The sequence below is a fragment of the Xiphophorus maculatus genome, chromosome 3, assembly GCF_002775205.1.
Source record: "Xiphophorus maculatus strain JP 163 A chromosome 3, X_maculatus-5.0-male, whole genome shotgun sequence".
NCBI lineage: Eukaryota > Metazoa > Chordata > Actinopteri > Cyprinodontiformes > Poeciliidae > Xiphophorus > Xiphophorus maculatus.
The window spans coordinates 11,886,974-11,910,542 of record NC_036445.1 but is presented as its reverse complement, the minus strand read 5'-3'; positions in this window follow the sequence as shown (position 1 = coordinate 11,910,542).

Here is a 23,569-nt window from a genome sequence, read left to right as displayed (position 1 = left end):
AAACTGCAGCTCCTTTTTATGGATGATTGATGGTTTTCGTTAAGAACGGTCCAAGTAACATAAAAGATAATTAACAGAACGTGACTGATTTAAAGAATAAATATGATGCTTTCAGAGGGACTCTGGTGCAGTAAGCTGTTATGACCCAGATATGAAGGTGACTGCTTTAAGCTTCACACTGTGTTAAATCTGCATTTGAGAATCTTATTTTGAAGTAATGAGGTAAATATGCAATTGTAGAATTTCTCTATTGTGTTAACAGAGTAGGCTATGAAGAACTTCATGCTGAGCTGACCTAAATACACTGAAGATGTTGGGCAATATTTACTGAATGAGAAAAGAAGAGGGCATAAAAATACAGCGATAATGAGGCACTGGCTCTCTTAAAAACCAACATCCATTTACAGTCAAGGCAAGGCAAGTTTTTCAGCTAAAGGACAATTCAAAGTGCTTTATAATGAAAATACAAAACAACAAACAAGCAAGAAGCATTGCATTTTTATCAAATGGCACCAACAAAATAAAAAATCATCTTAAATACCAGAAAGGTTCAAACATAACTCCAGAAAGTTATGTCACTTCCACGCATTGATCTGCTCTAAGCATCTGTTCAATGATTGAATGGGATGAAATAAATGTATAGTTTCTATTAAGAATAAAATTGCTCAAATTGAAATTACAAAAATAAATTGGCTTAACGGAAACATTCGAAAAAATGTTTACATTTTTCAATAAAATGTTTTTGTGCTAGTATGAGTTGGTTCTTCAGCTGCTTCGCAAAGCTTTTCTGCGTCATGAGTCATGTGATCAATAGTTGGATGTTACTACTGGTGAAAATGACAAAGAAGAAGACAGGAAGTTGTAGAAGGATGATGGTTTCCCTAAATTGCCACATACGTAGCCGCTCGGGCTGCACAGTGGCGCAGTTGGTAGAGCTGTTGCCTTGGAGCAAGAAGGTCCTGGGTTCGATTCTCAGCGCGGGGTCTTTCTGCACGGAGTTTGCATGTTCTCCCTGTGCATGGTGGGTTCTCTCCGGGTACTCTGGCTTCCTCCCACAGTCCAAAAACATGACTGTTCGGTTAATTGGTCTCTCTAAATTCTCCCTAGGTGTGAGTGTGTGTGTGCATGGTTGTGTGTCCTGTCTGTTTCTGTGTTGCCCTGCGACAACCTGGCGACCTGTCCAGGGTGACCCCACCTCTCGCCCGGAACATTAGCAGCACCTCCTAATCCCACCAGGGATAAGGGTGTTAGAAGATGGATGGATGGATGGATGGATGGATGGATGGATGGATGGATGGATGGGTGGATGTAGCCGCTCCCAACTATAAAGGGTTTGTATAATAAGAAGCTGATGTTTCGTCTGATGGCCGATAAAAAGCGCTAGCTGAATTATGAATATATCTCATGTAACTATTTATATCCGTCGCTGTTATGATTTTTAATGACTTATCATGTGAACAATTTATTGTTTAATGGAATCACCGCAATTGCGAAATAATGTTCTTCTAACATTAGCAGAATATAGACAAAGATTCCTGCACATTTCTAATAGAAGCGCAGTTACTGAAACTTTAATCTCATGCTACATTAGCCAGGTGCTTCATTCAACTCGGCATGCTGGATGCTTGAAACTGAAAGTAAAAGTGGCATGATGTCCTTTCTGATTATTATGGCACAGAGTGATGACATCACCACAAAAATAACGTATCCAGGCTTGACCCAGCCGCACCGTTCATCTCAAAACAGATCAATAGTGACACACATACAGACATGACAGGACATTTGCCCCTGTTTGGTCCAACATTGTTATTATTTCATATTTAATTCAAACACATTCATGACCAGGAAGGATTCATAGTTTTAGTAGCTTAAAATTGGCAATAACTACATATGCTATAAAACACAGTTTGAGTTTTTTAAAACCTTTATGCTCTTTTGCTGGTACGACCACCTTACATTTACTGAAAGAAGAATTAAACATGCGCAGTGTGGACAAATCGCACCATACTGGACTAATTAGAGATTCTTTATATCACAGTGTTTGATTTCAGAAGCCTTCAATCCATTCTGGATAAACAGCGCTCTTAATTTACTGCCAGAATCTCATCTTGTCTCACTTTCATGAAGCCAGTAATGCGCATCATTTCGTCCGGTAATTAGCATCATTAGAGCCAGATTATTAGTTCCTAATAAAGGGTGGAAAAGTTCATAAAAAACAAGCAGGAAAAACAAAAACGTCCCTAGTGACAAGCAGAAAAATATTACAGCAGCCACACGATGCACCTCGACATGACAAGATGTTTCCCCACTTGTCACCGCAATTTTCCTTTTCTCCTTGCTGTGCATACATCCAATTAGAGTCCTGTGAGTGATGCTGCGACCGTAAGGCCAGCAGCGTCTCTCCGTCTCTCCTGTCTCCTGCAGGCACACTTGCGCCTAATTTTCCCATCTGCTCGATGAATATTAGCCCAATTGAAGCTCATATCGATTCGCTCTAAGGTTAAAAGCTTGTGAGACCTTGTCTTGAATATGGGTTGCCTGGCAACCACTCCATCTGACCTGGCCGTGCTGTTTGGGTTCACACTGAGAGCTCGGTGTGGGATGCGGGTGAGGCTGGAGGTGATGGGGATGGGGGTCCGGCTCGGCAGAACTCCGGGCCTTGATTTGGAGCTTCATCAGTGATTAAAAGCTCCCCCGTCTGCCTGACATTGTGACCTTAACCCCTGAACCCCTGCGCTCCAGGGTCACTTAACCTTGAACCCAATTACAAGATAAGGTTACTTAAGTGTGACCCTCACTGAGCTGCTCACTCAGTTAATAGGACAGGCTGTAGGAGAAAAGGGCCAGCGCAGCTGATACGCCTCTAGGTTAATTCGCCGGGCTGACAAAGGTCGCAGTCGGCGGCCATAAAGAACGGGACGGCGCTTCGATTTCTCATGCAAAGTGAGACTCAGCAATACGATATCACGGCGGGAGCCAAAGAGCGGAGGCAGCAGAGCCGGCGTTCTGATAAGATGCTTTCATCTGCATCACCAGGTGTTACAGCGAGACTCTGGCTTCATTTTTACACAAAACGTTCAAACATCCATGTCTGAAAACGGTCGATCCAAAGGAGCGAGAGCATTTATTCAAAATTAAACCAACCGGCTGACCAGAGGAGCATCACAGCGAGCCGGAGATTAAAAAGGATCAACCTGATAAAGAAGCTTTGGTTCTATTCTGGTTCTGTCCTGGTTCTGTTTGGTTCTGTTCTGATTCTGTTCTAGTTCTGTTCTGGTTCTGTTTGGTTCTGTCTGGTTTGGTTTGATTCTGTTTTGGTTCTGTTTGGTTCTGTTTGGTTCTGTCCTGGTACTGATCTGGTTCAGTTCTGGTAACGACTGTGGAACCTCTGGAGCTGATGATCCAAAGAAGGATTCTCCCTAAAACCAACTCTGTCTTTAAAAACAGAGTATCTTCAGTCAGAAGCTCCTTCAGATTGGCTGTAATACAGACTGCTACAAGAAATCTTTCCTGCCAACAGCCATCACCATCGATAATAATCCTCTGAAGTTCTAAAGAATATTTAAGTTCTCTTTGGGTTTAATAAAATATTTTGTCTTGATTGCCAAAGTAACTGTTAGCTGCAGGTAACAAGGGAGAAAATTATAGATATTTTGCTGCTGATCACAGATCAGAGCTAATCAAGAAAAAAAACCTCTGATGAAATACTTGATCTCTCCTCACAGTTCACTTTGTCAATAAATGCTCACATCAGTACTGAAAGTGCAAAGAAATGCGTCTTCGCATTTTCATCTCAGAAACTTAGTATGAGAAAAGCCTTAACTAAGCCAATAACGTTGGAGTGGTTTGATTTGTCCGTTGTCGCGTCCGGGCTGTATCATGTGGTAAACTCTTACCCTGCCTCTCACCCCTTCAGTCTGGCATTATCCCTGTTGGGTCAGAGCCAGCGGAGGGGCTTAACAAGCTGGGCTACATCAGCGCCGACGGCAGGGCAGCGAGGCGGTGAGGCGAAGGGTGAGCACGGCTCCGCTCGCTGTGACGCTGGCGGGGATTTGGTGAACTTCCTGCAGAGAAACGGACGTGAATTAGTTTGTTCTTTATTAAACTGCTCTTCAGAAAGAGAGTCTTTGTTGTAAAATATGTTGGAAAAGCAAAACACGGAGGTCGGGGTGGCGCAGAGAAAAGAGCAGATGACGTATGAAATGTCATGAAATTAACAGTTAATCTGCAAATGGCGTTGCATCCATGTGGAGTTAATTCATTTATCTGGTCAATTAAAGCGATTGAACTGGATCCTCTCCATCACCTTTTGCTCTCTTTTTATCCTCAACAAAGCTTTACCTTCATTCAGCGTTTTGTTCTTAGAAAATAGGATTTGAGCAAAGAATGTAAGGTCACACCGGAAACAGCTGCTTGGGAATTTGAACGTTTGTTTTGTTGGCCACAGCGAGGGAAGTGTTAACTTTTACAGAATAATTCAGTTTGTGCTAAATGGATAAGTGCTATCAAGTTGTTTATAAGGGTCAGATTTCTGTTCCCACTAAAGGGAAACCCTGTTTTCTATTGCTGGTCCTATTGGGGCAAATAATGCTTTACAGGTGAAATGAATTTTGCTCCGTTGGGTTTCAAACCCTCCGTCCAGCTCAGGTCGGCTGCCGTACGTGTCCCCGTCCCCAGTCGAGTCCCGCCGGTCCTCAGCAGCACTTTGCTGGAGGTCAGCTGCTGCTTCGTGGGACAAAGAGGGTTTCTGAATCATGGCGCCTGGCGAAGCAGAGGAGTGTTGTATGTCCTCATCAAAATTCCAATCATAAAACCAAAACAAAAGCTTTCAGGTTCATTTAAATGGTGCTGAGAAATGACCCGAGAAAAACAGGATTAATGCTGAGTCAGTTCAAGCTAACAATCGTATGAACCTGATGACGCCGCTCAGAAAGGACGCCTGCAAGGGTTTGCACTCGATTTTCACAATTTTACAGATTTTACTTTATCGGTATAACAAGGTATTTTCACCTCCGATGCCTTGTCTGAATATTTCTGATTAAAATGAAATGTTTCACTGCAACTGCTGAAAACATGTCTTTGGTGGAGAAATGTTTTATTTTTAACTAAATAATCACTAATGCAGTCACTTAATCCCTTAAAGCAAATATGATTCATAGTTTGATTAGGGTGTGATGTAAATATGATATTTAGATACTTTTAAGAGGAAAAACAAAAGAAAATGTAATTTAAACAGAAAAGATTCACAAGTTGTGAAATGTTGAAGGTTTAAATTTGGCCTCGTCTCCAATCAAAGCAATATTTAAAAACAGCTGGAAGACAAACCAGACAAACCAGGATTTGAGTTTATTTTGCTTCTGTGCAGAGGAGACAAGGCTAGTGGAAGTAAAAACATCTTAAAACTCAATGTGAGAAAACAGAAACACTTTAAGAAAAGTTAAGAAAATGTCTGTTAGATGATGTTTACATGGCAGTCAGACTCTTGGCTCAGATTTTTCTGCATATTTACAGATTTTGTTTAGTAGAGAATATCAACAATATTCTACAGAAAATCCAGCTTGAGAAACTATAACAAAAAACATACAGTACCTGATGTACTATTGGCTGTCGTTTGCATTGTACCCAATCAAAGAGCGCCGTTCCTTTTACTTGCTGCTGATTGGCTGTTTCCACCAAGAGTGGATTTTAGGAAGACTGTAGATGCTACTTTCTGCTGAATATTGACATATACTTGATATTTGAACTATTAAAATAAATAATTACAAACGTTTTTAGAGGAGATTTGAAGTATTTGCAGATTTTGGAGATTCACAAACACTTGTGCTCCCTAACCACCATGAATACCAGGGATCAATTGCCAATAAAAAGAGTTTCCTGTTTTCTCATCACAAATGAAAATGTAAACTTTGTGAAGCACCAATGAATTTTGCAAAAATAACTTATTATGTACGGTGGAGGATCTGTGAGGCTGTGGGACTGTTTCTGCTGCAAACAACCTGGGAGTCATGAACTCTTTAAGGCGGTGACCTCATAATGGGTCATCATTGGGTAGGGTTGGGACTTTATCTTTTCTATTTATTGTTGTCACAATAAATTCCAATTAATGACGTTTCAAATCCCCAAAACTTATTGTTGGGATTGTTAGTTTTAGTCGTTTCTCAATGAGAGTATCAATAAAAATGATTAGAAACAGTTACTGTGTGCAGAATCAAATCAAACTGCTGTCTGAAAGAAGCGGATTACAAATGGGTCTGTTTGTGAGGCCATAGTTGCTGATTCAGGCCATAAAGAGGTAATAAATAAATCTTATTGCCACTTTTGTTGTTTTCACAATAGTACAACAAAATGTTATGATAAAACTCTAAGTCCATATTAGTCTTCACTATCATAAGGTTTTCAGCAGGATAATGATCCAACTAAACCCAGAAATGTTTCAATCATCTCCTGAGGCCAGCTAGGTTCCAGAACATAATCCAGTAGAATATAGTTTCCTAAATGATCAATTATTGGTAAAATATTGGGCCAATAAACATCCACACTGTATTACTTAAATGAACAAGATGGACAATCTTGAATGTGAACCAAACACAGTAAATGCAACGGATCAGACTGGACCTTTTCAGGGAGGTTTGGTCCAACAGGACCAGACTGGGTCAGCAGCATCAGAACCAGGGATAAAAAAACTCAGCAATCTGGTGAAGAAGGCCGGAGATGATGATGCAAAGACTGAAATAACATTACAAACAACCCTTAGCATCATCTTCATCAGCAGTCAGAAGCTGCTTCAGATGTGTTGTAACACAGACTGCTACAGGAGATCCTGCCTGCCTACAGCCACAGTTTTAAAACACTTGGATGATATGCTTCTTTGAAACATTACATTTTTATCTCTTGGATTGAATTTTATGAGAAACATTTAACTGGAGCGTAGAAATATTCTCCAATTAAATGTAAGATTTTCTACATTTTTCTGTGTGAGATTTTTCTGCTGTAACCACAAACCTAAATAAATTTCCAGGCTTTTTGCACATTTTTACCAGGGGTGATAATAAAAGTCAGGCCATCTTGTCTGCGTGGCGTGAGTCTGCCAGCTGATTGTTCCGTTACGCAGGTCAAACCCAGGGCAAAAGATCAGCTGAGGGGAAGAATTTGAATAAAATAGAGAGCTGTATGTAAAGGCAGGAAGGGTGAACTAGAGTGTGTGAGTGTGTGTGGAGGAGGCGGGGGGAGGTATTAGAGAATCCGACTGCAGAGAGGGAGAGAATGAAGCTGCTCTAACAGTGGCCTGCTGACCGCCGGTTGAACCTCTCGCTGAACTGAAGATGAACCCTAAACTTGAGGATCACGGTCACGGATCTCCCTGGGAGCTACAAACTGTGGCAGCTAGCCACAGAATGATGCTCACTCACTCACACACAATAACACACACACATCCCAGCTAACAATCTGCACACACACTCTGCCAACGTTACACAAACATAATTCCATCATCATCACTGTAGCGTAAACAAATCCACTTAAAACAATTCCACTGGTGTGAAATTCACACACACACACACCAAACACTCACGCACTCGAACACACACATCGATCCTTTGAACGCGCATGCTAACCTTCCCACTCACCCTTTGTTTTTAGCAGAGACATGCTAATCCACCGAGCTTTGAAATCATGTAGAAAAGTAACAACCTGAAGGTGTGCACGCATTCAAAACACACACACACACACACACACTTCTGTGAATACAGCACAACACTCCACTCGACATGTCGGAGGTTGTGATAGCTCTTTAAACGCCCCCCCTGTGGCACACCCGCGAGGGCACCGCTGAATGCACTCTGGGGTCATGGACAGTTCACCACAACATCTAATGTCCTGGTTCTGTCTTGTGCTCAGCAGACAGACAGACAGCTGTGTGTGTGTGGGTGTGTGTGGTGATGATGGTTGAGGTTAAAGCTTTGGAACCTGTTGGTCTCATTTAAATGGATCTTGCTTGTTTTAAAGCTGATTTAACGGCCAATCCTTCAATGCGAGGTCCCGTTTAGGACCGGATAAGCCGACAAAATACCACAACAATTATGCAGAAGATCCGCTCCGTCCTCCCAGGCTTCCACTCACATTTCTGCTATTTTCATCACCTGTGACCAAAATAAAAAAAATCCTGAAAGATTTTACAGTTGGATTAAATCTGCTGATGAGGCTCATTATTAAAAATGCAGGAGTCACAGCTCAGTGTTTGTTTGCCGCTATCTGGACATAAAAATCTCTCCTGCACCTTTAATGGCATCAAATATTCTGCTCCATGCAGCATAAGTGCAAAAATTAATTAAATATTTATTTAAAACTGCATTTAATTCATAACAGATAGCAAAATAAAACTTCCTTAGGGGAATTAGAAGCAAAATGTTTTTATTTTCAGCTGCTGGCTGATTTATTTATACCCTACATGGTCAACGTGAGGCTGGAAAGTGGAGTCTGGTACTTTATACAAATGGACCCTAAAAGGAAAAGGTAAGCCAGCTACCAGGCTGCAGGAAAATATATAAATAAGCAAATCTTTTTTTAAAGCTTTAATGTGGGAGCAGCTTTCCTCAAACATGCACGCTCGTTTTCAGCACCACCAACATGGCTGTTGGACATTTTACACACAATCACTCCGGGGAGTTGTTCCCTACAAGCGGCGGCCGAGCGGGCGGGCGAGGGTCAAGGGCGTCTTTCAGAGCAGAGGCTGCCGAGGCGCACTTCGCCTTCGTAGTTACGCAAACACTTTGCAGGAGCAGAGCTGCTCTGCAGGCGGAAATAATGTGCTTGGTTTAGTTAAACCTCAGAGTGCAGGCGCAGGGCAAATGGATTTGTTCAGTGAGTTTCAGCAACGTGGATGTTCAACAGATTTAGAGGTGAAAAAGGCACCGAGATCATACAAATTAGAGGGATTTGGAAAGAAACTACAAAACTGTGATTTAATGGAAGCCATAAAAGGTTTTCTTAAGAGTCTGTTGCTTAGAGTTTATATTTTGAGGATTGTTAATTTTTGATCAACATTTGATTTGACTTAATATGATAGCATCTGTTATTTATGGCTTAGTATACAGAATGTCAGGGTTTTCTTTAGTAATAATCCAAAGATTTGATCAGCTTAATAAAATCTGCACTTTTTACATTTGCATCATGACATTACCTGCAAAAACAAACAAAAAAACACCATACAAACTACAATAAGTCTCATGGGTTCATGAAGAGTTTGATGATGAACTAAAGGAGCTCTCTGGATAAAAAACAAACTTTTGCATAAAAAGATGTTCTTTATGTGTTGATTTTAGATAAATTATACTGTATTTTAAACTATCTTGTATTTTGTTCTTAATAAAGAGATACACGAGATATTAATTAATACTTATTAAAATAGATAAATAGGCCTGAATGTATTTAAGTAAATGTGAATAGATGTGAATGGAAGATGATTAAATATGACTGTTCCACATGGTTAGCTCAAAGCTACTTTATTATTATTATTATTATTATTATTATTATTATTATTATTATTATTATTATTATTATTATTATTATTATTATTATTATTTTGCTGATAGCAATTTTATTTAATTATTTTATTTTATTTATTTATTAACTTATTGTTTTAAGGCAAACTAATGAATTCAATAAAAATTCAATAAAAATAGAAAATGCAACAAACTTATGTGAAAATAAAAAATAACAAAAATGATTCTTATACAAACAAGAATAAATCATTTTCTTGAGTCAGACTTTGTTCTGCACAATGAATGAAAAAATATTCCTGCTATAAAATAATTTACAGACTTTGGAAGAATCGCTGTATGAAGAGTTCAGTGGTCATCAAAACACAGACTACAAATCCTGACTTAGCAGAAAATTATTTATTTATCTTTGTCTTGTGACACAGAGTTGGTCTGACAGTGAAACATTCCACTGGGAACTTTGGTTTGTGTGTGTTTGCGTGATTTATTTGCAAAGTGGCACAAAGAAAAACGCTGACACTGATAAATGTTGCAATAAGATTTTTCAGGGACATTTTATTTTTTCTCTGACAGAAAATCCAAATAGCTTCAGTTTACCAGCCATAATCTAAAACACATTTTCTAAATCTAAACTAAAATTATTCTAGTTTAGTTTTTATGGCTTTTGACTTTTAAACAGAAAGTCTCAGTCAAATAAAAAATCTGGCAGGTTTCTGTGTAGAACCACATTCTATGTTGCAGTTTATTTGTGCTTTTATGTATGAAAATATGAAAATATTTACAAAGAAGTAGAACCAGCAGTAAGCATGCTTCTTAGTTAATGTGGAAAAAATGTCACATTTGTTTGTTTAGTCAAAAATTAAAAACAAGTAATTAAAAACAAAAGAAATTGTGTTTTGCAAAAGCTACAAATATTTTAAAGGCGAGATTCATATTTTTGTGCTAAAAACCAAAATTTGTGGATAAACCTGTTGCTGGTGACAGATTTTACATATTTGCAAGTTTTTGTTTTCACTTTGGATTTTGTTACATTTGAGACTTTTTTGACTTGCAACTTATTTATGAAAGAAATCTGCACAACACAAGAAACATGTCAACAAATATTTATTTCTTTTGTAACAGTAACAATTTGGTCTGCAGAAACAATAATGAAAATGGAAATGGTCTAATAATTTTTAATTACAATAAATCCCTTTGTGTGATATTTTAGAGACAAAAATCTTTTTCATTCAGTAACATGCATCTCTGTGAAAATGCTATGAATTCTTGCTAACTATGCAGCGGAATGCCATTTATTACAAGGAACACATTCTATTTAGTGGATTTTTTTTTTATCAAACTTTTTCAAAAACAGTAAGCTCTTTAGATTCCTGACTGGTAAGAAATATCTGAGGCTGTTAACCGCCATAAACTAATTAAGACATTAAATAAAAATAAACACCCAGTAAAATCAGACCCATCATAAAAAGTATGTAAAAATCAGCCACGTAAAAAAATTGCATAAATATTCAATATAAAAAACAACATAGTGACCAGGTTCCCATCAGGTGTTTCTGTTTGGATTCTGCTGCATTTAAGGCGACGGGTGTCCCAGTCCCAGTCCGAGTCCCAGTCCGAGTCCGACTGATTAAAGATAATTAATGCCTCATTTATGCTAGAAAACTCTGAAGCTCTACCAGTTCACCAGTTTTACTCTTTCTTACGCTCCAGTGACGTTGATGGTGCTGCAGTGCCGTCATCGTTTCTCTGGCCAGATGTTTTATTTTTGTTTCAAGATGTTTTAACAGTGAAAAAAATCCTTTCCATTGCAGGTTAAGGTGCGACCCCGATGCGAAAACTGGTTCAGAGTTTTAATGATTAAAATGAGTCTATCTTTATCACCCCAAGAAAAGGTTTATAAACTTAGAACTTTGCATTAAATGTCATAAATTGTACTAACTGGTCTTCAGCTGCTCTTTCCTCTTTATTTCCTGTCACTGTCCTGAATGTGCAGCAGGAAGTTCAGTTTCTCTTCTCTTCACAGCAACACAGGCGTTTTAAAAAAAATAAATAAACAACTTGATCTGGATGCCAAAATTAAATAAATTCATAAATACTCTGTCAAATAAATAAATGTGTCATTTATGTATTAAAAACAAGATAAATGCAAAAAAATTAGTTTTTACAAAGATACTTGTTTTGTCAATCCATTTAATTTATTTATTTAAATAAGTTTTTCTCAGTTAATTCTTTTTAAAATTTCATAATGTTGTTTCATTTTATGACATTTTTGTTTTGTTAAGCTACTTTACATATTTCAGTATTAAATAACATTTGAAAATGCAAAACATAAACAAACACAGTATAGTAAATGTCTGCAGAATAACACTGACGTTTAGATGAATCAAGCTAACTGAGGCTAATTGTGTTTTTTGTAACCTGCCATGGACTCCAGATGTAAATTAGTTGTAATCTGGTGCAGTGCATCAAATAGTGATGTTGTCCATTTCAAAATAAAGGTTATTACTACATTACCCACGTTGTCAGTGTAAATAGCATGACCTTCTGCTTCTTTAAGGAGATTATTTTTGATGGTGTCCTGTCCAGCGGCATAGCGCTCAGAATCGTGGTCTGATAGAGGGATGCATATAAAATAAAGTAAGAAATATTTTAACAGTGAAATAATAACAAGAGTCTACACAGCAAGAACAAATGTACAACACAAAAATGAAGTGTATTTATTTATGATTTCAAACTTTGACAGGAGCTGGGAGGAAGGGTCTGTGCTAGCGCTCCTTGGTACATGTAGGATGCAGCAGTCTGTCACTGAAGGGGCTCTGCAATATTCAGACACACCCATGAATATCAGATCTATAAATATTAATTTCATTTAAATGAAGATCAACTTTATTTGTTTATTTGTTGATTTTATGCACACATCTGTGCATCACCTCATCTTCTGAACCGAAAGAAAAAAAATTCAACCAAACAATAATACGGATTAGTAATCTAGAAGAATAGCATAGATTAATAAAGAGTTTATAAATCCAAACAGAAGAAACATTTGCCAAAACAATGGCCAAACATTAATTAAGGTTTTAAAGAAAAATAAATAAAGCTTAAGTTCAGAATCATCTTTGTGGCTGCAGGTTTTGTTTCTTAAAACGTTTTTGCCAGCAACATTTTTGTAAGCTGATAATAAAGGTTATGAGGTCAGCCGGTGGTGGAGGTTGAGACGCGGCGTTAAATCCATTACTGGTAATACCAAACAGACGGATATTTGCTGCTGGTTACTGAAACAGCTGCGCCAAGTGAAAAGAGGATTTTCCATTGATTCCTTGCTGCTTCGTAACTCTGCGTTTACTCTGCTCTCCTCTAAGGTCACAGTTTGTGTCAGCCAGACATGCACAGATGATGGTGACAAGTGTGTGTGTGTTTGTCACACATGGACCACATGCTGGTGTCCAGCCCACAGGGTATTACAGAGTTCTGCCAGAACAAGTTGTGTTACTCGTGTTGCAGTACTACGCACATTGTATGTGAAAAGGTCACAGAGCGATCCCTGCAGGAATGGCCAGGAGACCCTGTGCCTCTGGTAGACTGACTCTGGGTCTCTGATCCGGAAAGACAAAATGCATTTGAAGATCAGACACAAAACAAATGGTTTTTATACAATAAATTGCCCACTATATTTCCCCAAGATTCTCCTGAAGTCACTCAGATTTATAATGAAACATTTTGCAAAGATCTTATCCTGGTGATCATTAATAGAAATCAGGATTTTTGAACAAATCCTGCCAGACAACATGAAATCGGATAAATGTTCTCAAAAAACAACACAATAAACAAAATGACCATCATCAATCAGAAGGAAAGAGTTTGTGTAGCAACAATTATGAGCAAATATAGAGAAAACCAATACACTACTGTTCAGTCTGCCAAATTTACTCCAAGAGTTCATCCAGAAGGTCACAAAAAAACTCAAAACTACATCAGTAATGTGACAAAGACCCCAAACCACTCATGAATGAATGAAGTGACTTTTTAAAAATCAGAAATGAGGCAAAGTGCAATAACCTGAACACCAACAAAACACAAAGGAATTAAAAATAAAAGTTAAGCATTTTTGATTAAAAACCATGTTTTTCATTCAAGAGAAGCTTTTCATTGATTAGAGACAACAGCATCATGAGGGGGAATCGATGTTGGGAGACCTGAGTCCCTGAAAACAAGTCCTTAGTAAATCTGATTAAAGTAAATGACTAAAAAGTTAATTTATCTGATTTCACAAACACACACAGAAAATATACAGCTGTGCAAGATACAGAAAACTATAACGGCGTATTACAGCCATTGTAGGTAGAAAACAAAAGGAGTAAATTTTTGCCAAAATCTCGAAATTTCTGAGTTTTTTTCAGGCAAATTTTCAACTTTTCAAACTCAGAAAGTTTTTTTTTTTCAGGAAATTTCTGAGATTTTTTTTTTTTGGCTGAAATTTCCTCTTCGTTTTTGTCTATCTACAACTGATGGCATCCCAGAAAACTAATTACCATAGAATTATAAATCTGTATCATGAATCTAATAAAAATATCTTTAGCTGCTAAAGGGAGACATTGTTGCCATGTCAGATCTTAAGTCAGACTCTTTAGTCCAAATTAAATAATATCAAAAGGCCAAATTCCAGCCAGACGACCGTGTTGGGATTGCTTTGGGATTAAACCTCAGTGGTAACGTTGACTCTTTGTAAAATCTGGTGTGTTTATGTCCCATCATTATGTAAAGAATGAAGGAAATTTCTTCATAAATCCAGTAGCTGCTCCCTCTGAGTTCATGGCCTCTCCTGGTGTTTTAACTACTAGTTACTGTTTAACTCCGTAGTTTCCAGATTTGGTCTGCCTGGGACGTTTTCCTGGTCTGAACTCTTGCTCAGTATAAATTGGCCCCACCGTGGGTCAGACTCTGCTCAAAACCTCCTGGTAAACCCTGCTCCGTAATGTAAAGAGGATTAGTTCATCTGTAGGAAATCATGCGGCAATTTCCCAGCCAAGGATTTTGAGCAAAAAATCTGTGGATTTAAATTGTTCAAGAGAGATTAGAGATTTTTCCAGCTTTCAAGGGGAGATTGTAGAACTGAAAAATATGTAAATATTAAAGTGTGGGTGTGATTACGGAGGACTGAAGAGCGTTTGAGTTTCAGTCAGGTTTTAAACTCATCACAGCTCTGGTGAAACTAATGATTTGGTTTTGACCTCAGACAATGAACCCGCTGTGTCTAAACTTCTTCTCAGATTTCATTTTAATACAATCAAAAACAAAAGTCTCTCACAGAGGCTTTAACATGATATAAGGATCAAGAGAAAACACTAGACTGGCTTAAACCACGAGGTGGGACAGATTCCAGTTCGTTCATGTTAGTGATAAACCAGGATTACAAACAGATTCTGGGTCAGAATCTGTGTCCTGTTCTTTGTGCATCTGGATTTATTTATTTCAGATGAACATTAGTCCAAATACACCCAGTTGGGTCTCAGGGTATTCGGAACACAATATTTAGTTAGCTACTGCTGCCAGTGGCGGTTTCTGGGCGACATGGGCATCATGTCAGGTTAGTGGTCAACCAAGAGTCATAATGTGACATATAAACAGCTTTTTAAAGTTAAAAAGTCAGTTTCACTCCGCCGCTCTCGGTAGGCTATCGATAATTTGTTTGTTAATAGTCGCCATCTTAATCTTCCTGCAGGCTGAAACTCCTGAGGAAAAGATGCTGAATCACAACCGATTTGTTCTGCAGAAGATATTTCTCACTCTGTATTCCACACATTTTTAATCTTCTGGAGAATTAAAGCGCTGGCTGTGTGGTGTACAAAACATTCTTCAGTTGAATAAATTAATTTATTCTTATTCAAATTTGAATGAGCTGCACAACCAGCCTTGGATTTTTGCTCCAGGACAGAAGCAGCAGCAGCTTTTAGAGATGACAGTTAACTCCTGGAATGCTTTATATGAAACACAAGCTAGAGATCTGTTACAATCACAAGAACGTAAGTTCAGAACTCCTGGGAAATGTTTGACCCACTGTAAGCACGCCTGCTTTACATTTCACAATGCAAACAAACTCTGCCTGGAATATCCTTCAAAAGTAACTTGCCAGAACTCTTGGAGTCCTGGTAGAAGGAACACATTTTTCTGTTTTTGCTGAGTAAATGATGGCGTTAAGGAATCTCTAACACCAGATTTAGTTCACCTTGTTACACTGCAAATCAGATAAAACAAAAATAACAACAACCCTCTTCACATTAGTGCAGTACTCACAACCTGTCTGCACTTTGAAATTGATATTCATAACTCAACAGCTCAGGAGTCTGAATTGTTGTGGCTGAACTTTTTACTGGGATTCAGTTTACAGTTGCAGTTTCATTGCTGTGGAGGCCATTTGCAGAGATGTAGCTTTAGCAATAATACAGATACGTTCATCTGTCTTATTGCTGATTGATGCTTTATTACAGATTGGACTACAGGTCAATATACTTTATGCCTCCCAAAAGAAAATCAAATATGGTCATAACTCATATTAATCAAGTATTCAAAGAATTGTTGTGGACGGTGATTGATGTGGGCAGGAAGGATTTCAGTAGCAGTCAGTCTCGCAACGAATCAGAGGAAGCCTCTGACTGAAGACTGTTGCCTGACCATCATGGCATGCTAGCACCTCATTAAAATGTCCTGGATAATCAGTTGTTAGCAACCACTGCTAATCAACCTCATTTGCTTTTGCCGCTCCTCTTTAAATCTCTGTTTGGTCTTGAGCTGAGCAGAGAGATGTTGGAGTAGGGGATCCAATCCTTTCCCATCAGGATGGATGAAAGAGATGGTTTGAAATTCCTTAAAGTCTCCATTTCAGCTCCTTTGGGATTCGGGGTCATAGTTCAGGTATTAATTTGAACTTCTGAGATGCTAAAAGCTCAAACTTAGCATTTCAATAGCAGAGTCCCTGTTGAGAGTCACTTTTTAACTCTTTTGAAAGAGCACATCTCAACAAGGTACTGTGGCAAACACTACCTTGCTGCTATGATTATGCATTATAACAACTGTCCAAAAGTTAAAAACTAAAAGCAAAAATCTTCACAGCTGCACAACATCCAGAACCAGAGACAATATTTGTCCAAAAGTAGGAGTTTTAAATAAAACTAGAAAATGCATAGTCACAAAATTACAACACTTTTCTCATGAAAAGTAGAAAGTATAAGAAAATAAGTAACAGAGACTAATATGGATTCCTCAATCTTTGCACTGTAAAATGTTTTTCATGAAGCTTTTCAACAAAGCAGCTAAAACTCAGCAGAACCTGAGAAGGAGGAGAAACGTGGGAGCGATTAGCAGCAAACCCGGAGATGTGCAGAGAGCGGTCGGATATGTCGGCGCGAGCAGCTAAGGTCAAAATCAGAGCCCTGCATTGATTCCACATATGTGGTGAGGTCAGAAAGCATCATGGGAGCTTTGGCTCCGGGCACTTTCCAGTCGTTTTGTTTCTCATAATCTGTGGAAAACTTGTCTGCTTTTTCCAGCTCAGTGAGCGTTCATCTCTGCAGCGATTAGAATGTCCTCTTTCCTCTCTGACAGTTCGATAATGTGGACTACTGATCTAATGCTGTTTGGATTTCACAGTGCGTTGAGCCCTGTGGACGTTCTGTTTGTGTTGTATTAATTGCAGGAGCAAAGGTGAACTGAAAAACAAAAAAGGCAACAGACATTTTCACAAAGGATTTGCATAGTTTTATGCTGCAAGCTAAAGTGACTAAAAGGTTTTTCTTAACTTTACGTCTCATATAAAACCTGGTCAGTCAGAGGCAGCTGAAGTCCTGTACATGTTCTGTGTGAACATTAGTTGGAAACCATTTGTGACGGCCTCTTCTGCATACTACTTTCAATTGATAAATCCCACGGGGCACATAAAGATGACTTAGTGGGTCAAATGCCGCCTCCAGACAGGCTATGAGATGCACTAATGTGGACACACTCCACACACACACACACGCACATGCACACGCACACACACACACACACACACACACACACACACACACACACACACACACACACACACACACACACACACACACACACACACACACACATATGCAGGGCATACACACAGTGGAAACAGATGGAGCTAAAAATAAAAACCATCTGAAATATTTAACCAACTGACCCAGAAAACAACCCCGGCATCATCTAATGTTGGAACAAGCTGAGGACGCCATGGCGACGGAGCCACGATATCATTGCAGTCGATGGGCTGTTACAGTCGATAAGGAGCGTTCTGAGTAACACGTCAGGTGTTACAGGTTGACGCATAAAGAGGGAAGCAGAGTGCAGGTTTATTTTTCTTCTGTAGGATGGATAACAGGATGCAAATGAAAGCAGGTCATTTGGCATCAGGCATCCTTAAAAGGGCAACTAAGTGATTTTGCATGATTTCCTCCAGAATGGCCGCCTAGACTGGAAAACCTTTCTATTTAGATGTGCAGTAATTTCTTTCCCCCTTGACATAAAACGCACTATATATTTAAATCTGCCGCCTATCTATAGAAAACTAAAGAGTTGCATGTTTACATCATATTTCATGCTGATCTAAGTTATGGGAGTGTAAAGGTTGTGGCTCATGTCTCTCATTCAGCCGTGAAACTAAATCCTTTAGGTTTTAGTAGAAGTTTGGACTAATGTGGCTCATTAAAAGGCTGTTTGGACAATTCACCAAAGAGATTAAAAGCACTAAAACTACATTATTATTACATTCATGATCAGGCATCACCCTAGGAGTGAGACTATGGGATGACGTTTGTAAAGCTACAGTCAAAAATTAACAATAATTTGGGTTATTTAGCTTGACATATCAGAATAAACAGATGCACAGTCATGTTTTCATCATTCATTTATAAATGAATGATAAATGCCAGAGTTTCAAACTAAATATTTAATTATCAAGCTAAATATTTAGCTCATAAACAAGTGTTCTTGCAGAGGAGGCTCACCTGTATCAGCCTTTACTGTCTCTGTGTTTTGGATTGTTTTCAGAGAATACTCTATCAACAAATAAACGCTTCTATACTTGACTCAAACGTTGATGCCCAATTGTCCTAAAATGATCCCTCTGTTTTTCTTTTCACTGTCACAAACTTCTCCATCGCTCTACTTCTTCTTCTCCTTGAACAAACAGTTCAGGACTGCTGCCCCCTAGTGACTGGAGGCTTGTTTAATGTTCAGGAATGAATAAAAGACATGAATGCTTAAACAAATCATGGATCTTTACATGTTGGGGAACAGTGAGATCCAATGATGCCTCAGCTAGACCTAAGGAGACAACTTTGACAAGTTTTTATGTTATATCTGACCACTATATAAATTCTGCTGTAATGCTTCTCACCACTACTTTATTCTTGTTTAAATCATAATCAGAAGGGAAAGTTGACTGGAAGAATAAAACTGAGCGAACAAACATGAAAGTTCCTCCACAACTCGAGACATGTCCTTCTTCTGTTGGTCAAATTGGCAAACAGGCGCAGATAAACGCCCCGGCCCCGAGTTAAACAGCTGTGTCCATATTCAGCAATGATATTGCCCTCTAACCCTGAGTCCAGATGCAATTACCATTTTAGAGACACGCCGAGCGTCCCGGCTGCTGCACAACACTATCAATATTAATGTTCTGTGACTGAGGAGGCTTTGAAAGAACTTTCTCCCACATCAATATTGATGGTGTTGCCATACATTGGGGTTTGGGGCCCTTTTTAAGGATTTATAAGAAGAACGCTGGTGGGGGTGGGGTCTTTATACGAAAGGGGCCAAAGCCGTTTTTGGTCGGTGCCTCAGTGATGTACATTTTGCTGCTGTCCAGAGCAATTTCCGCTGGGAAGGGGTGACTTCGACCCACGCTTGATGAGATCTGAGACGTATCCAATTCCCCTGAAATGCTTTGGCGGCGATGATAGTTGTGAGAGGGGAAAAAAAGAACGTTTCATTTCAGGGGATCTGGGAATGTTAAATGGGAGCCTGTTGATACTGAGGATGGGGGTATTGCTTTTTAGGACATCTTCACAAACAGTCCGCAGCGGGACCACACACACAGACCAGACAGCCAATTCATTATATTAGTTTTGGAGATTCATTGCTCCAGATATCAAGTGTCAAGAGGGTGTGCTTCATGAAGTTTTGGGTCTGGTTCATCTTAAACATTAATCATAGAAAGAAAAAGAAAAGCAGAGGGAAATAAATGAATCTTAGAATCAACTTTGACTTTGTCTCCGTGGAAACAATCTGCTGGTGTTGGAGATCTTCAGCCTCATTTGTCACGTTAACGAGCCTGGATTTAAAAAACCCACCGAGCTTTCTGAGGATTATCAGCAAAATACAGATGAAGTCCAGATTTACTTCAGAAATACTTCAAAGTGACACGTCAGGTATGGGACGAGCCGTTTCAACAAACCTCCTGCTGCCTCGTTTAGCTAATGAACCAGAATTTATTCAGTGTTGATTTGTTGATATATTTGGATCGTTATCAAATATATAAGGACCTGGTTCCAGTCCACCAATTTTCATATTTCAGAAAGTTCTTGAACAAGATTCCCATCCCGATAAAAAAGATAACCAGACCCACAGCATCACAGACTCCACCATGCTTCAAAATGGACGTCTAATTGTTGTTGCTATAGAGATATGAACTGGATCCATGTCTTTTGGGAAACACTTTTTGCATCACATGAGTCACATGATCAACAGCTGGATATTATGCAAACCATGAAGAAGACAACAGGAAGTGGTTTGAGTATAATTTAATGACTCATTGTTTGAACAAACTTATTCACGTGTGATTTTAATTACATTTCTTGATTAATGGGAATGCTGCAATTTACCAAAATTAGCAGAATATTGACAAAGTTTTATGCACACTTATAATGGAAACAGTTATTTTTACATATGAATTTCTCTTCCTTTGTTTTTTCTCTTTTTCCTTTTCTTCTCCGTCTTCATGTCTGTTGCATTAGAAACAAACCCAAAACTGTTTCTGCTGCAACAATTTATGCAAGAATTACAGCTGTAACACTCCACCTGCAAAGTTAAAAATGGAAATTATACATTTAAACATGCTTCAGTTAAATACATCTTACAGGAAGTCTTGGATTGTCTGACATTTAGTTGAATTTAGTTCAACTAATCAATTTATTTTCAGGCTATTCACACATTTTAAGGTTGTTCTAAATATACCAAAATGTATAAAGAATCATGGAAAACAGAATGAATTGTATTTGGAAAATATCTAGCCTTTTTCGTCTGAGCTACTCTGTCACTGTCACTGAGAATGAACACAATGCAGAGCAACAAGACAACCGGACCCCCCAACCCTTCACTTAATACCGTTCTGTATTTGTAAGTGGAACCTCTTTGGTGAGACAAAGACTGACCTCAATTCAGTCTGACATCCCACCTATCGATCTCGGCCCCCTCCCCCTGAGATGGCTTGCCCTTGTGCCGCCACCGTTCACATTTAGCAACAAGATAAAAAGCTCCGTTTTATTAAACAAAAATCCCTCCCATGTGTTTCCTCCTCTGCCCAAGACCAAATTACAAACACGACGCTCCACTTTTATAAGCCCTGGGAGTTGTGGTGTGTGTGTGGGATGGGGGGTTGAGTCTTTGTGATACAGTAAATTGAAAGTGTGTCATAACAAATAGTGCAGGTGTCTGGCTTAAATGCATGTGACTAACGCCCATGTCTTCTCTGTCAAAGGAGCATCCCGTGTATTTTTAAAAGTGCGGGCAGCGACTGTGACATGGACCCAGGACAATTACTGTCAGAGCGCCCGGGTGATGAATCTGCAGCCTCATTGTGTTTGTCACTTCGACCTTTGGCTGGGACCTGATTGCTATGACTGTCTACCTGCAAAATGGCTCAGACGCATCGTTTCTGCCCTTGAATTGTGAATGTAAAAATATCAAATAAACAAATGACCCCTGCATGTGTAATTACTGCATCAGAGGAGGAAAACGCTGCAAAACAAAGCAATATATTTACCATATCAGCTAATGATTTGGATCAACTGCCAATAAAATACAAGTAATTTACCTTCAAAGGGAAAACCTGCTTTTCTTTCACAGGCTTTGTAGGTTGTGATATTTACAGGCTCTCATTTGTATCCTGACACGGCGTATTTTGCTTTTATAGTTTGTGCTGAGCCCGGTGGTTGCCATAAATGGCAGGTGTGCAAAATTGAAGTGCAAAAGTAATTCAGCTCCTGCCATTCAAAGGAGCCGTGTCAGTTTGATTTACCTGTGCATATAAACATTCACACACACACACACACAGGCAGGCACACACTCCTCTGGGCCACATGTGTTTTTTATATTCATGTGGTGAGGGCCAGAAAAAAAAAAGAGAGAGAAATGTGCAGCTCCAAAATGGAGGTTGAGGGGTCATGGTGCTTGGCCAGGAGTGACAGCTCTGAAATGAAGGCGTAAGTCAGTCGGCTACTCTTCATACACACACGTGTGTGTGAGGAGAGATGGGGGGCGGGACGGCCGTGGGTGGCTGAGGGGGTTTAAAGGCCGCGAGGTTACCAGGAGGGGGAAAGTGGCTTTTGTTTGTTCTTGTGTGCAGCGTGGCTATGCAACATGAAACTAGATCAAACTTCAGAAATAAATCAGCTTCATAATCTATCAAAAGTCACTCAGAGGAATTGTTTCTTTATCTGTCCGTTAAACACCAATCACCGATTTGACCAGGAATCAGGAGAACTCTGAATATTTATATGGGCTCAGCATTTAATCACCACATTCTGTTATAGTACTGTGATAAAGATAAAAATGATAATATAAAACTACATATTTCTCCTTTTTTACATAAATGCATGACAACATTCATTCGTATTTGAGATAAGGTTCACACATATTTAAAGAAATGTGATTTATATCGCAAAACTGCAGAGAGTCCGCTCAGTCATATTTTCTAATTTAATATTAACGGGAGAAAAAAGTAACAATGAAATTTTGGTCAGTGTTTTTAACATTAACTGAAATTTTAATTTTTACTCAAACTAGCTCATATGTCTCAACATGCCCAGAGGTCAAAGATCATGTGTGTTGTTTCTACTTTCTGAAACGGCTGAAGGGACGTTTAGGTTCCCTCCCAACCTCTTTTAGCGGCTGCTTCTCTTGCAGAACACCTTTCAAAATAAATCATCTCAGAGACTGAAAAACTCTTGAATCAAACAGAGAAAGAGAAATAATCAACACCACAGCTCAATGAGAATTATTAAATTAAAAAATGGGCTTCCCCTCGTTCTGGTTAGCGGTTTACAAAAACATGATTAAAGTTTTTACTTTAGATGTTTTACAGAATACAACCACTGATACACCTTGCAAAAACAGAAGCAGAGACACTTTTGGCTTTTTCTACTTTTTTTTTTACAGATATTTATGTGAATACAGAAGATTCTAAGAAATGAGTTTGTTTTTGATAAGCTACAGTAGCACAGCTGATAATCCTTTATGTAACACTGAAATAAAAACACATGATCATGCATCCACTGCATAATGTCTACAGAAGGAGCAAAGGTCATAAATTAAAAATAGACATCTTGTTCTTGTGCTTCTTGTTCTTTGTTTGGTTTAGTTTATATTCCCTCATTAATCACTGAGTAAATGCCATTAGCTGTCCTAGCTCTCAGCTTCCTGTACAGATCGTTAGCACATCTGTCACTAATTCAGACCCCCATTACTTTTACATAAAACACATTGATCATTTGTAGTAAAGGATGCATCTGCAGCTAATAAATACTTCTAACATCAACATGTGAAAAGCTCAGTCCTTTCTGATTGACTTAGCATCAATTCAGTGTAGAGCTGATTTGGTGATTAAGTGCTTAATAGAATTTTTGCAGAACTTAAAGCAGGTGAAGCTAAAACCACCACCTGGATTCTGGGTTGAACATATTTACAGACAAAGAAGGTTTTTTCTCTTAAATGCAAAATGTAGATATTTTTGTACAGTTCCAGACTAATTACTGCTCTGAGTGATGTCCATTCAGCAAATGGCTTTT